General features: G+C 38.1%; 1 pseudogene; it reads left to right on the top strand.

Annotated features, from left to right (window-relative positions):
* The window catches only part of LOC147481563 (serine carboxypeptidase-like), a 37,133-nt pseudogene extending 20,265 nt beyond the window's left edge, over window positions 1-16,868 (top strand).
* Window positions 16,869-16,891: the final 23 nt, after the last annotated feature.

Genomic DNA, 16,891 nt, shown 5'->3' with positions numbered 1-16,891 from the left:
TGCAACCTACAAAATAGCGTTGCAATTAAGCGGACGAGGTCAATTAAGTATCCTAAAGGTGTAGTGGAAAGCGTGCTTGTTAAGGTTCATGATTTCTACTATCCTGCTGATTTTGTTATCCTCGATACTGAAATTAAGCTAATGACTCTGTACCGATCATTTAGGGCGCCCCTTCTTGGCAAGCTGCCAATGCGCTTATAAATTGTCGCGATGGAAAGATGTCCTTATCTTTTGGCCATCTTTACGTCGAGGTAAATGTTTTTTAAAATGATGAAGCGGTTACCGGATTAGATGCGTAGATGGGGAGGTTAGCATGATCGAGAGTTTAGCTCGAGATTATTTTAACAACACGTTTCACGAAAACAATATGTACAAATTCCTTTCTTTTGGAACTTCAGATTTTGTAAATGACTCCTACTTAGAGGAAGTCAACACCATCCGGAGTCCACACCAATTGTAGACCGTCGGTTGCTCCATATCGCGATTCACGAAGACTTGCTACCTAAGCAAGTCTTCATTCATTCTAAATAAGGACACTTATGAAACATCAATGGACATTCCGTCCACACGGTCTTAAACCTCTTCCCGGGGTTAAAATATATTCAACTTGATCCGGATGGTAGTCACCCGATAATTATATCTTCTCTGTTAACTAAGGATGAAGAGACATGTTTAATAAGGGTGATTAGGGAACATCGGTCTGCGATTGGTTGGTCCCTAGCGACATTAAGGGAATTGACCTAATGTTTGCACTCATCATTATCCATTTGGAGGATAGCGAAGACTTCTCGCGAACCTCGGCGTCGCTTGAACCACTGCCATGAAAGAGGTGGTTAGGGAAGAAGTCTTGCGCGATTACTCGATCGCGGGTATTATATACCCAATCTCCGATAGCGAATGGGTAAGTCCCATTCATGTAGTTCCTAAGAAATCGGGAGTTACCATGGTGCGTAGCGGGAAGGGTGACTATGTTGTCACTCGAGGTCTATGAAATGGAGAATCTGTATTGATTCTGGGGCGTTTAAATGCTATGACACGAAAGGATCACTTTCCTTACCATTTATAGATCGGATGCTAGAGCGTCTGGCTGGTCATGCCTTTTATTGTTTTACGGATGGCTACTCGGCTATTTTTCAGATTATTATTGATATTGATGACCAAGAAAAGACAACCTTCACATGTCCCCCGGAACATATGCCTATAAGCGAATGCCTTTTGGCCTTTGTAATGCCCACAGTACCTTCGGTGATGTATGCTTCATATATTTAGTGACATGGTAGGCTTTATGGAAGTGTTCATGGATGATTTTTCTATCTATGGAGACTCCTTTCTGAGAATGCTTGTCTAACTTTGTCTAAGGTCTTGACGGTGTGAAGAAAAGAGCCTCGTTTTAAATTGGGAAAAGTGTCATTTCATGGTCAAAAGGGCATAGTACTAGGTCATATTGTATCTAGTGATGGCATTGAAGTAGATAAAGCCAAACTAGATAAGATAGCGACCCTACCTAAACCCGCGATTTGTCAGGTGAGTTTAGAGCCTTTCTAGGCCATGCGGGGTTTTATAGGCGTTTCATTAAAGATTTTTGAAAATAGCTAGGCCTTTAACTAACCTGCTTTTGAAGGATGCAATCTTTGATTTTAATTTTAGCTGTAAACGGGGCTTTTGAAACCTTAAAAGCCGCCCTAACCACTTGCACCTATTATCTGACCTCTGATTGGTCTAAACCTTCGAACTCATGTGTGATGCTAGTGACTATGCGGTTGGTCTTTGTCTTGGGGACGAAACTAGATAATAAGTCCATTTGTTATTTATTATGCTAGTAAAACATTAAAGCGATGCTCAACGGAATTATTCAACTACTGAAAAAGAATTCTTAGCTGTCATTTATGCTTTAGATAAGTTTAGTCCTTATTTGGTTGGTTCTAAAACTTTGGTTTACACGGACCATGCGACCCTTAGGTACCTTCTTGCAAAGAAGGATGCTAGCGAGAGATTAATCCGATGGATTCTTCTCTGCAAGAGTTCACATTAGAAATAAAGGACAAAAGAGGGGTCGAAAGCGTAGTTGCCGACCACTTATCTAGACTTACAAATGGCGATAGTAGTGATTACGAGTCCATACCGGACTCTTTTCACGATGAGCATCGTATGCTATTTTTTTCATCACCATGGTATCGCGGACATCGTAAATTATTTAGCGGCTGATGTTATGCCTTATAATTGGACAAGAAATGAGCGTAAGAAGTTCTTGGCGAGTCAAGTTATTATACTCTTGGGATGAGCCCTACCTTTTTAAGTATTGTGCGGATCAGATTATTAAATCGTTGCATTCCCGGTGGGAATATAATGAAGTTCTATCGTTACGCCATGACAAAAGTGTGGTGGCCACTTTAGTGGAATGAAAACAGCCGCTAAAGTTCTTCAATGTGGATTTTATTGGCCTACCCTTTTTAAGGATGCCCAAGTGCATTGCAAGGCGTGTATTCATTGCCAACAACTTGGGCCGAATCCGCGAAAGCGTAATATGATGCCATTAAATCCAATCTTGATAGTAGAAATTTTTGATGTTTGGGGTATTGATTTCATGGGCCCTTTCCTGTTTCCCACGGTTATATTTATATTCTAGTTGCCGTGGACTACGTGTCTAAATGGATAGAGGCCCTAGCTTGCGTAGCAATGACCATAAGACCGTGGTATTTTTTATTAAAGAATATATTTTCTGTGGGTTTGGCATTCCTAAAGCCATCATTAGTGATGGTGGAACACATTTTTTTACGAGTTGTTGCATCCCTAGTGAAAAAGTATGGAGTTACACACAAAGTTGCAACTCCTTATCATCCACAAACTAGCGGACAAGTAGAAGTTTCTAATAGGAAATCAAAAGATTTTAGAAACAACGGTAAACCCGATAGGAAAGACCCGGTCGAAGCGTCTATCGGATGCCTTATGGGCATATAGAGCTGCTTTCAAAACTCCTATAGGTATGTCTCCCTTTAGACTTGTATTTGGGAAACCATGTCATTTGCCCGTTGAATTAGAGCACCGTGCTCGTGGGCTATAAAAGCCTTAACTACAATATTGATGGCGGGTGTTAAAGCATGAAGTTACAATTAAATGAGCTTGAAGAAATCCGTGGCGATTCTTACGATCTCATGAAGGATTATAAAGCTAACATGAAAGCGTGTTCATGATAAGCATATCTTAGCAAAAGAGTTTGTGGTCGGACAAAAGGTTTTGCTTTACAACTCCGTCTACATATTTTCCGGGGAAACTAAAAACCCGTTAGTGCGGTCCTTTTAAGTTCTTGAAGTCACCCCTTACGGGGCAATTACCTTGGTAAATCCAAGGACAACGGTACCTTTCAAGTTAGCGGTCAACGATTAAAACATTTTCACGAACTTTTGTCCCCTGATATAGAGGAAGTCCTTTTACAGGACCCTATATATGAGGAATGACCCTTGTCATTGGTGTACTTCCTTTCACTTCCATTTAATGGTAAGTGCACCATTAAGGTAACCGGGCCCTCCCTATGGAGTGTGTGGCTGTAAGTACCGGATCCTAAGTCCACGGTTCACATAGTTCACGATTTCCATTCTTGCATGTTTTCTCGGATTTTTGAGTCATGTTTCCCTATGGTGTGAATTATGTCTTTATTTGCTTATTGTTTTTACCAAAACAAAAAAAAAATAAAAAAAAAAATAATAATTGTTTTCATTTTTAGATATAGATATATATCTAAACCCAGAGAACTAGCAATCCAACAAGTCTGGGGAATCTGACTTTAAACGACCCATGTTAAAACAAATTTTGTGTTTAAAAATTTGTTTGGGGGTGGGAAATCAGTCTTTCCATCCGGATTGCTCGAACTTTCTATTTGTGTTGCTTAGGTCCATTAGTATAGTTCATTGGGGTTGACGTCATCTAATTTAGTGTTCATTCGTTCGCATAACTTACGTCATGCACGCACTTCGAGGCGTTTTCCACTATCTTATATGTCACCCACGGTCGGAATAGAGTAGTTTATGGATCATTGGATTGGAAATTCTCTCCTGATCATTTCCATATCTCATTCGCAAAAATCGGACCGATAACGAAGCGGGAAATATAGTTTGAAGTAGCGCTAAAAATCGACGAAAGTCGAAAAATCGAATTGGGCTTGGGCCCAACTCGCGCGCACCTACAGCGCGCCCGCGCCCATCCTCCAAAACTTAATCGCACTTCATCTTCTCAAACCGACTTTCACTAATTAAACCCTAGCAACCAAAATAAAAAAAATAAATAAATAAAAATAAAAATAGAATACATCAAAATAGAAACACCACCCACGCCCTTTGTGAAACACCAACACAATCTCCAACCGTTTCCACCAAGAAAACACCCACCAATTCAAGTTTTAAAACCTGCCACCGTACCTACCATAACCACCACCGTTGTGTTTAGTTGGTTTTCATCAAACTTGCATCCACCACCATCTACAAACCCCAAATCAGTTGAAACTTCAATGGTATTTCTGACGAAGAATGTTGCGAGCAGCGTTTGAGGCCGACCATTTCGCACCATTTTACGGCCAATATGATTAAGAGGGTTGGGAACAGACTGTGGTATTCGACGGAGGAGTTCTATCACTATGATTTGGTAGAACAGTTTATAAGAAGCGAGAATTGGAGGAAATAGGATTTTCATTAGGATAGCGAGGAGCGAGGAGGAAAATGCGAGGCGGTTGTTGGTGAGCTATTAGGAATCGCCTGAACTGTAACCAACCTAGATCACGACCATTCGGGAATCGATTATCTGCGGTTCTGCTTTGATGAAAGATCACGATCATAGAGGGTGAATACAATCACGATATCTCATTGCGTTAGCCCGGGCGACCACGAGAACCAATCAAGCGGCGGTAGCTTCGGTGGATTGGTAGGAGGCGATCCTCGGGAAAGACAAAGTCGGCGACATCGGACTTGATTAATGCGACGCGTTCTCTGGATTTTGCAAGCGAATGAGTGTAATTTCTGCATCCTCGATGTAATTTTGAATGTGATTAGAGGAGTGGGAAAGAGCATGGCCTCTTCCCGTATTGATCACTAAGATTATGCTCTCATTTAGATTTTGTCGCTAAATCTGCTCCTATTAAGATCAAATTGCATTCTAATGCAAGTATTTATAAGGAATGCATCAAAAAAGACTTGGCGTTGTGCGTAGAGGATGAAGTTGATTCGGATAATAAAGGGAAGACATGACATGGTTGGTTGAGGATAATTTCGATAGTCAAACTTCTAATTTAGAGCGAATGATAATCTTTGCAAACTTGGTTTTGCGATCGCGATTATCGTATCTGTGAAGATATCCGACATAGACAAATTGTAATTGAAATAAGCAAAGCGAACTTTCGGGCGAGAGTTGAAATGCTTTCGAAAGGGGTCGGGGAAGATATCTTGTCTAACTTGGAGATTATCCACGGAATCACCAAGCCCGATTATCGCGATACTCAAAGGCGAGATGGAAGCCACGGCGCTTGTTCGGGATAGAGATGCTCTGACGTATGCCACTTTCGTGGATGAGTCTGTCTCGGTGAGTCACGAGAGGCATGGCGTCGTCGCCCGCGAGGCGGATGGCTCGAAGCCATCCTTCACCAGAACCGATCTCCATCTCGGGGACCATCTTCTTCACTGCGCCTAGGTGTTCACCATCAGTTGTGTCCTGTTATTTCATTGTTTTTTTTTTTTATTGTTTTGTTAGTGGAATTTTATTTCAGTAGTTAGATTTAAATATTAAGTTGTTTGTTTTAGATTGCTTGGATTTCATATTATTTTAATATAATTTATTTTGATCATCTTTCGTAAGGTTGTCTTGGAGTCAAAGTTGAAAATTAGGCCGATATCGGCATATCTATGATTTTTTGTAGTGGTAGCATGATATGTAGGAGAGTTTAGAAGTTACTATTCTAAACCAAGTTTAAAAGATACCAGGGTTGTTAGGAAATCAAAACTATGGTTAGTTTTCGTTTTCGGGTTTTAATGATTTCTATTTCCGGAAATTGCCTTAAAACAATTTGGCAACTTGCCGATTCGTTTTGGAAACCCAGAACCTATTTAAACTTCCATCATTCTACACTCACAACCCACACTACACCCCACAATCATCTCTCACCTTTCACTCCAAGCTTTTTTCAGCTTGTTTTTCTTGTAAACTCGTTTTACGAACTTACGGCGCTTCGGTAAAAGCGCTGCGCCCTATACACTTTGCCATAAATTTTTTTTTGTCGGCGCCGCGCGCTTACAAGCAGAGCGACTTCGCCCTAACAACATGTAAATCGAAAAAAATCACGAAGCGCCCAGCAAAGCGGCGACCCGTGCTCAAACACTATAATTCAAAACCTCTGGTAGCGACTCGCGCCTATCTGGCCAGCGCCAGCGCGCCTCCTCCCGTAAATACAGGAAATTCCGATTTTTTCGAGGTTTCTTCAGGTTTTCGCAGCTGTTCTCTGAGTAGTTTTGAGATGACACCTCTATAGTGATTCGAACAGTCATTTGAAGACTTGATGGGAACCGATACCTATGGAGCATCGTTCATGGCCGGATCGTGCGATTAGGATGGCGGCATCTTACGGTGAGTGATGGCGATTCTTTTCACCTAAGCTAACTGAATTCTTCTATAATAATATTACTTTTTTTTGTACCCAAGAAGGAGAACAAAAATTTTCCCTTGCTATTGATGGGCGACTATGAAATTCAGTAAGCAATTGATAGCTTTGGTTTTCGGGGTTGCCATTACGACCACATGCTGCGTGGGGATATATGACGGATAACTTCATACCTATATGAATATGCCTATTTCCATGAGTATTATGGGGGAGGGTGTTTAAATATCATGGACCAAGACCAATATAACATCGCATACGAAAGTAGCCTATTTGAATGTAGGCCAACCATGTTGTTCATCATGATGAACATTCTAGGGAAACGGCGGTTTACTACGCCAATAATATCATTTGGTGATATTTTTCCTTGCTTTTGAGGGGCGTCGTCGGTATGACATTCCCCGAGTTTTAGTTGCTACTCTCGAGCGAGGCCATACCTTGAGGCATAAGTACCTTCTTATATGCTGTCTTGGTTTGCCGCATTATCTTGGCGGCTTGCCTACCCATATGCGTACCGATTACCAGTTGGGAAAGGGTGAAACCATGAGACCCACCAATAAATAATGGTAAGATCATTCGAGCCATGACTTGGCGGGATGGCGAGGTGCAACCACATTTGGTTGCCCCTTACACCCCATCGGACCAAATAACACTAGAGAGGTTAGCACTAGTTGATGATATGACGGAAGGCGTGGCAAGTTGTTATGGCATGGCGGGGATCGCGAAAGAACCTCATATAGAAGAGGAGGATGACAAGTAAAAATCTTTGGGGTGCGGGTAAGTTTTTTAGTTAAGTTAGTGTAATGCTTATGTCCCAAGCAATTTCATTACGTTAACCCCATAATGGGTGGAACTCTTATAGAGTTCGTCGGTTTTATATTACTATATTTGTATGTTTTAACCTTGTTTTGCGGATGTTCACGAATTTCCACGGCGCTTCAATGGTATTTTTCCTACCCTCTTTATTTAAATGCTTTGAGGACAAAGCATGCTTCTTGTTTGGGGGGGGCATAGAAACACGTGTAATTAAGGCATCTGTTAGGATATAGATATGTATAATATGCATATTGTTTTCAAGTTAAAAATTTAAAAATATAAATAAATAAGTCCATGCTATACACTTAGGAATATTGGTATTGTTTTCTTTCTCTATGCTCTTAACAATCTAGAAGTCTCACATAGCTTTTGCATCAGAATAATTGTTAGAAACTTAGGTTAATATGTAGGTAATAATCTTTGCATCTATCTATAAATATATTACATGAGTATCTATGATTGTTAGCAGGAAGTTTCTGAAATCTAGGCTAGAGTACTTATTCGACAAATCCTGTGAGAATATAGCCTAAAGCCTTATATGAGCGAAACATTTGAGAAATGACACAAGGGAGAAGTAAAATCCGGATAGAGAAATCACACGTCCACTTGCTTGATCACTATGCCATATCCTAAGCGAGAATTTAGGCCCTCTTTGGATCGATATAGCCGAGAAATTCAAACCTATGAATTATTTTCCGCTAGTAAGCCCCCACGAGCCTTTCTTTAGCCTTCCATAAACCACAATTCCTTTACCTGTTACAAAAACAAAAACAAAATAAAAAAAATAAATAAATAAAAAAAAAAAGAATAAATCAACCTACCCAATTTAGAATAAGTCCGAGAGAATAGAATGAGTGAAGAAAGAAGAAAAAAAACCTGTGTAAACATAAATTAGTTAGTTGCTTGAGGAAAAGAAAAGAAGTTTCCATCCAAGGAAAAAAAAAAATATATAGAAATAAATAAAAACTCAAAAAATAGAATAAAAGGGAGTCAAAAGCCAAAGAAAGAAAAAAGAAAAATATGGCTAAGGATGGAAACAAAGTATAGAAGCAAAGGAAATAACAAGGTTTTCTCTAAGTTACATAATATGAAGACTCTATTATCTCGGACTTGTCCTTTTGAATATCCATTTCCTTCCTTCTTAAACCATCTCCTAATCCCATGATACCTAATAAAGACCTCTAGCTCAATTAGGAATAGGTTAGTGTGATAGTAAGTGGCAGATGTGTTTGATCGACTCGGCTTCCTTGTTGTCATTGAGATTGTAAGGTAAAGTGTGCCCATTGCACAACTTGGAGCAATGAAAACTTGAGTGGAAAAATCGAGTGGTTTTGTCTTGACATTTATGTGAGGACCTACTTAAGGGCGCTTATTCGAAGTTTTTAAAGCGGACTGCTATTACATTTCATAGTATTACTCATTGTTATATGTTTATTTTAGATGATTGATTATTATGCATATATTAGCTTAGGGTTCTGACTGGGTTATTCTTATGTATTTGCTAGTGAGATGTATAGATAGTTGAGACATGAAGGAGAAAACAATAGTTTTATTTCTTAGTCGTTGTAGTATAGATGAAGTTTGTGAGTACCTTCACTGGAAAACTCTCACGAGGCTATAACTCGTCCACTAGGGAATTCCTAGTGGTTTAAGGCCTTGTTGCATATGGTCAATGCAATCGCACTCAGCGAGACGAGAGTAGATAGAACTCCATTTTTGGTCACTTATGCTAATTTCTCATATTTGCTTGAGGACAAGCAAAATCTTTGTTTGGGGGGGTGGTTTAATAAGAGCCCAAAACTGTAGTTTTAACCCTTAATAATCATCTTGTTAGACCAATTATGTGAATAATTGGTTATGATTACGTGTTTTTATGCATTTCAGGCTTCAAAGTCCATTATGTGCAGAAATGTGCCACTTTAGCGAGATAAAGGAGCAAAAGTCAGCAGAACTTCTGAATTCCATATCTTTGGACTCAGACCTTGGAATTGGGCCTACCTTATGTCAAAACGACCGGCTCGGAAAGAACTTTCCAATGGTCCAAGCCTTGACCCAATCAGAGGAGTAGAAGTGGACGAAAAGTCTGTGGAAGCCAACTGCAGCTGAAGAGGCCTTTTTGGACTGAAAGAATTGGGTTTTGGGCCTGATTCTCTGGCCCAAAACATGGCTCCAAGCCCATGCACGATTTTTGGATCTGAATGTATAAAAACAAAAGCTTAGCTCTTTGTTAAAGGTAGCTAGTTAGACCTAAAGTAATATATAGAATTCTAGATCTAGTTTTATTAATTAATTAAGTTTTAGTTCCATTTCAATTCCTGTTTTAGATTAAATCTTTGAATGATTGTTCTTGATTGATTAGATAAATAAAATAGTTAGTTGTCAATTTCGAATTTTGTCATTTCCATTCTAGATCTCATTTAAATTCTTGTTCTTATTCCATTCCAGTCATTAAATTAGATTCATTATTGTTTAATTAAGTAAATCTCAATTTCTTACATTATGTTTAGTTTAGATTCAATGGGAAATGTTAGTTTGATGACTCAAGGCTAAACCTCCATTAGAGGGGTTGATGAAGCCTTGATGAAAACTTAGTGGTTAGTATAGAATTGGTAGTAGAATCTATTCCACTCTAGAAGGTCGTGTTTCGCCATGAGAATGGGTGGACGACCTCACATGCTAGTTAGTATCCGGTAGGAATGCCATGAACACTAGGGATTAGACTCGAAATTCTTGCCGGGAAAACGTAAGAATCGAGATACGACAATCTATACTAGGTTATTAAGTTGGATTCGAGGTGGATTTAATTCCCCTCTATTTCTTATCTAGAGTCAAACAATCGTATTTCCATAGCATTCGTAGCTTAAATTAAAGTTATCAATTTCATATTGCATAGTAGTATAATCCCCTCGTAAAACTCTCATAGACTTAAGACCGGCTAATTAGATTAGAAAACAATTCCGTGCTAGGGAACTAGGAGTGGAACGAACTTCCTACTCCACTTAGTGCAATTCGCATCGAGAGTAGAAGCTTTGATAATTGAGTGTAAAAGGATAGTTTTAGTTTACTTACGTTGTGAATTCATCGTTCATTTCGTAGGTAAACTACTCATTTTACGTTTATCAGAACTCAAGGTAGGTTGAGTCTATGGAATGGTCTGGTCAGGAACAGTATCTGGGATCCCCAATGTTTCATTTGAGGTAGATGGTGCAGACGCAGGAGAGCTGAAAAGCTATGGTCCACTAAGTTTCCTAAAGGTTCCATACATTTTTATCTTTAATTTTATTGTTGCTAATGATCTCATTTATGAATGGATTGTGTATCCTTATCTAGCTACGCAGTTAAGTGATCAATCTGTAGTTTTGTACTTACTAAGTGTTGGAATCTCTTGTGTATTTCTAAATACTAGTGTGTGTGTGTGCAAAGTGGAGGAGATGAACAAATGGTGTTCTCTCCACTTTAGTGCATAGTAGATAGTCCCACATTGGTTATCAACCACATCGGGTAGGGTTCGGGCTTGGGCTTACTGTTGTGGGTAGTGGTTTGACCAATAGCCTAAACTTGTTTTGCCTTTTTCTTGAGCAGCAAGTTTCAGTGTTCTATTAGGAGTTGGTCGCTCTTCCTCCTAACCTTTATAAATAGGACTGTGAGTCCATAGAGAGAATAGACTTGATCAGAAACTCAACTCAGAGAAACAGAAACTCAAACCAGTTCTTTTCTTCTTCTCTTCTTACTGTCAGCCGCCAGAGAGAGTTATATTGCTGTTCTAGAGGGTAGTCTATTCTAGTGCAAAGTCAGGCTGCTATTAACCATTTAATCCTGTGAGGAAGACGCCACAATTGCCTTTCTGCACTATTGGAAGGGGCGAAATCTTTCCTTAAGGATGACAGCCTAATCTGCGCCTTGGTTATTCTCAGTTACTGCTGTCCTTGTCTCTTCATTTCTACTACTGTCTACTGTTCCTTCTGTTCTACTTTAGTTGCTGTGTTCATACAAATATTCTAACAATCTTAAGGAAAGAATTTTTTCATAGTAGAACAAAGGAGAGTGTTTTAATACGGCAATCAAAAGATAAGTCTTTTACTTTGAGTTATTGTTTGTATTATTGGGTTATGACTTTAGAAATTTTTTAATAATTTCGTTTTTGTTAGGAAAACCAATTAAAGATTGAATATTTATTGATCTTTTGTGGTTTATCAAACCCTATATGGTTGTAGACCTTTCTCCTATGTTTGTGGGAGTCAAATATGATATTTCTATCAAGAAAAACGTCAAAGTTCATCTTTTTGACAGCTGCATCACTCGTTACGGAAACTGCTGTAACTTTCAGCTTAGAGCTCGGTTTTGCAATCCGATTCTTGTGTTGGATAGCTGATTCAAAGAGCTTTCCAGTGGTATAAGGCTTGATACCCAATTCGTCCTGAGCTAGTTCAAAATTACAATTCTTTTTGAACTATGTTTCTAGAAGGAGAAAAATATGGTAATCCGGTTTTTCAATCGGTTAGGTATCGTATTCTTTCACTCTTTGCAATTCTTTTGGTTTGATTATATGGTAATATTTTTGCCTTGAGTTGCATGCTAGTTTTTCTTAGGAGGGAAATCTCTAAGCTTAAACTTATTTAATAACCTAGTCAACATATTATACGTGTTTATCTCTAAGATATTAATTGGTTTGACTAGAAGTAGTTTGATATTAATCTTCTTTGTACATATGTAGATGTATGTAGATGGTCTAAGAGAGACCTTAAGATAGTTAATATCAACCACACTCAAATCTTAGATAGTAATTATAATATATTCAATGCATAATTGCTTACCTCTATTGAGTGTACGTGTTGTTAGACGATGGTTATAATTGTACTATAGTGAAAATACATGTTAGATGAAGTAACTTGTAGCTTATATCCAATATAGCATATGTTAAAGTTGTAAAGCATGCTAGTTTTGGATATTAATCATCGTGGAATTGATTTGAACTTGATGATAGTTTATTGGTAAATTTTTCTAGTTGGAAGACATTAATGGGTTGAGCCATTAGATGTTATGGTAGTACTTGAGGTCTTGTTAATAGGGTATTCTATCTTGTTTGAGCTCATGTAAGGAGAGGAGGTGGAGTCCTTAGTTGTTTTGCATATTCAGTGGCTAGATTTGCTTAATATTGTATATTTTTTGTTGTGAGGGGTACAGTTAAAGTTTACTTTTCTTGAACCTATTATATGATATTAACCATGTTTGGCATGAATGTATTATTTAACATTGACATGAAGCTTAACCATGTCATATATTATTAAGTAATGAGCATCGTTGTCTACGAGAGGAAACAATATGGGAAACAATCAATATCCTCCTAAACCTAATTTAGTCAAGGAGATGTAAGGTTATGGATTGTCTTCTTAGACAATATCCTCTAGTGACTATTTTAGACAAGAAGATGTAACGCTTGTGGATTGTCTTATTAGGCATTATCCTCCTATGACTATGAATAAATAGTCAAGGTGATGTACAAGTGCGTGGATTGTCTCTCTATGTAAGTTGGAATGTTGAATGATGAAAAGAAGAATGATAATGATATTATTTTGGGTAAAACCTTTTTCATCTAATTCTTCTATTCTTTAAAATTCATTTGAATCACTTGTGGATTTCCTTTCATATAGATATCATGAACATAATATGACTATGTTTAATATGATCCATAATCATGGACTTGAGTAAAGTATATTCTTGTCATAAGAGTGCATATTATTATTGTTGTTTCTTTTAGTGTTTGTAGCGGTATAATGTGTTTTGCATGTAAGTTTGATTAGGTTGAGTAACCATTGAACTGGGGGGGGTGTGGTGACCCATATGCATGACACTGTTTTACCATAGTTCATCTCACAAGATAATTGGAAAGACACTGAACTACAAAGTATGGAAAGGTCTTGGGCCTATCCAAAAATGCTTCAAAATGTGGGGGGTGCCTTGCCAAGGCTATTGTGAATGAATCTAAAAAAAAATAATAATAATAAAAAAAAAATGAGACCTAAAACTATCTGGTAGATGTTCATTAGTGAAACTCATAATATTGATGTTTGTTTTAGTTGTTATGCGTGATAACAATCTTGTAGATACCACACTATTATTGAATGTCTTATATGCTAATTTTATTTTAAAGATATGCTTTATGTAAAATTAGCATAGAGTAGTTGGATGTTCATAATGAACTACGTAAGAGGATCCCATAATTTCTGAACAAGAAATTTGGAAGACTATCAGTGAGTATATCCACCATTCACGGTGATGATGTTTATATGTTTCTTGAGGAAGATTCATTAACCTATAATGAAGTTGTTTGTCTATGAGAAGTGTCCTTTTTGAAGGATACAACTCCTCTAAACTGGACTCTTGATTTATTGGGGGATTTATAGGTTGAATTGGATCTTCAAGAGAAAACTAAAATGTGATAATTGTATTGCAAAATACAAGACTAATAATAATAGTCAAGGTGTTTCACTCAGAGAAAAGATTTATACTATTTTGGAACCTTGCTCATGTAACTAGAATTTCTTCTTCAGAATTCTAAAGACTCTAGTTGAGTAGTTGTGAGGAACTACAATACCGAGTAGTACCAGGTGATGAGCTTAAGGTATACAATTTAGTTAAATCTTTATATGAGTTGATTCAAGCGCCTATAACTGGCATGAGCAATTCAACAACATATTGGTGTCGTATGGATGTCAAAGTATCGTTGTTGATAAAGATGTGTCCTTTCTTTAGAGTAAAGCAAGACATATGTGTTAATCTCTCTTTGTTTAGATGATTTCATATCATGAGTGCTAGCATTGAGAATGTGTATGAGACAGAGAAATTCCTATTTGAAACACATAATAGACCGTCATTGAAAACGATAGTTCATTATGTTGTTAAACTCATTTTTATAACTGCTATATTTAGTTGTCAAGATGTTGACGTTTGAATATGGTTGAAGCCCACAGCGTACCTTAAACCAGACCGGGCGGATGGTATAAGGGAATTTCGGGCCCTACAGAATTGAATGACTGGTGAATATAGGAATTAAAACTCAGGTTGGTCTCATTATATTGTTATAGCACTCAGTAGAAATATTTTTCATTGAAAAGTATGGGTATTATGATAGTAAGCATGTGTTAACACCTTTTGTAGCAAATATCAATCTTATGAAAAATAATCTCCTTGTGTTTTCTCATACTAAATATGTCAATATCATTGGTAGTCAATTGTACATGATGGATAATGTATGTGAGACATGACATTGCCTACATTACAATGGCGCGTCTTGGTGATAACCCATTTGTGTCCTTATAAGGAACTTTGATGTATATTGTTAGATTATCCAAGTACTATAGCAGAGCCATTGATTATGGACTGATATTTAGTAGATTTCCATCATTGTTAGAAGGGTAATATGTTATAAACTGGATCCAGTAATGTTTATATGTTTACCTTTGGTGAAAATTGAGTGTCTTGGATATCATCCAAGCTAATCGCCTTTAGAAAAGGCATGTGATGATCTTTGAGTGGGTTAGCAATCTCTTGGCAAATCTTCCCATTGGCTTTAGCTTGACCTCGATGTGTATATGCTTTGCAACCTGTCTCATTGCAATAGGTAAGACATGTTATCTTATGTGCAATGGGAAAAGAATACATGTAAGTTGAGATATAACTTAATCAAGCAGCTGCTAGAGATTATATTAGGTTGGACTTAGTTTGGCCACATGTCTAACCGCACCACTTCTTTGGAAGCAAGTGGTTATACGTCAAGGGGGATGGGACTTTTGCCTTAGATGAGGGCGACACTGACGGCAACCCCACCTATGTGATTGGAGATTCCATGAATTAGGTTCAAAGGGAAAAACAAGTCACCTCGCCGCCTCGGTATGCTATTGTCTTTCTTTGAGGCCCCCCCTATGACTAGATAGCATTTTTTGTATACTTTGTATAACTTGAATTGCAATGAGAAAGGATGAGTTATTTTACTTTTATTGGAATCCATAGTCCATTTTTTTATGAGAGAGTGTATTTTAACTGCAATGTACACTTGATGGATATCCACCTATGTGAATGTAAAACTGGGTCGGTTCTTATGAGTATTCAGGCAAGTACTCTAGAGCATTCATGGAACACAGGCAGCGCAATGGCCAAAAAGCGCAACACCGCAGAACAGGCATATAATGAAAGAGCAATGTGGGTGCATGTCCTCTATTTTACTACAAGGGAATGTTGGTTCAAAGATTTTTTAATCAACCACTTTCACGTATTATAAGACATGTTACCCTATGATTGGTTCAAGCCCGTAAAGCACCAGTATCTTATGCATTGTTTTTTCGATTCTCTCTGGCATTTCGTTAATCCATTTCTTTTGTAATATCCTATTCCAAAATAGTGGGGGACTATTAGTATTTTGAAGTAGTGGGGGATTGTTGGAATCTTTTGTGTATTTATAAATACTAGTGTGTGTGTGCAAAGTGGAGGAGATGAACAAATGGTGTTCTCTCCACTTTAATGCATAGTAGATAGTCCCACATTGGTTATCCACCACATCGGGTAGGGTTTGGGCTTGGGCTTGGGCTTACTGTTGTGGGTAGTGGTTTGACCAATAGCCTAAACTTGTTTTGCCTTTTTCGAAAGCAAACAAGTTTGGTGTTCTATTAGGAGTTGGTCTCTCTTCCTCCTAACCTCTATAAATAGGGATTTGTGAGTTCATAGAGAATAGACTTGATCGAAACTCAACTCAAAGAAACGAAACTCAAACCGGTTCTTTTCTTCTTCTCTTCTTCTTGTCGTAGAGAGAGAGTTATATTGATGTTCTAGAGGGGTAGTCCGTTCTAGTGCAAAGTCAGGCTGCTGTTAACCATTGAATCCTGTGAGGAAGACGCCACAGTTGCCTTTCTGCATCATTGGAAGGGGCGAAATCTTTCCTTAAGGACAGCCTAATCCGCGCCTTGGTTATTCTCAGTTACTGTTGTCCTTGTCTCTTCATTGCTACTGCTATCTATTGTTCCTTCTGTTCTACTTTAGTTGCTGTGTTCATACAAATATTCTAACACTAAGCACCATTGCGCACAACAAACAGGTCCATAATGCTGGTCACATGGTGCCAATGGATCAACCCAAGGCTGCATTGGAAATGTTGAAGAAATGGACTACGGGTGACCTTGCTGAGGATGTCGACCGTGATGGAATGGTTGCTGACATGTAAAGTCTGATGTGATCTTGCTGTCTTTTTTTCAATTGGTTGCTGTTGTATACTTCCATAAAAAAAATTATCAGGTAGGAGCGGCTTGAAATGATCGCTAGCAAGCATTTTTAGGCTTGTTTTAGAAGTGGAAGGGAATTCCACAGGAAATCAACTCAATATAGCGAGAGTTTAGTAAAGAACTTTATGCATGTTATATGCTGATCAGCTGGTGTGTTTTATAGATTATC

This window comes from Coptis chinensis, chromosome 8 (genome assembly GCF_015680905.1).
Source record: "Coptis chinensis isolate HL-2020 chromosome 8, ASM1568090v1, whole genome shotgun sequence".
NCBI classification, from domain to species: domain Eukaryota; kingdom Viridiplantae; phylum Streptophyta; class Magnoliopsida; order Ranunculales; family Ranunculaceae; genus Coptis; species Coptis chinensis.
The sequence above is the reverse complement of the archived record's forward strand: the minus strand, read 5'-3'. Positions and strand labels throughout refer to the sequence as shown.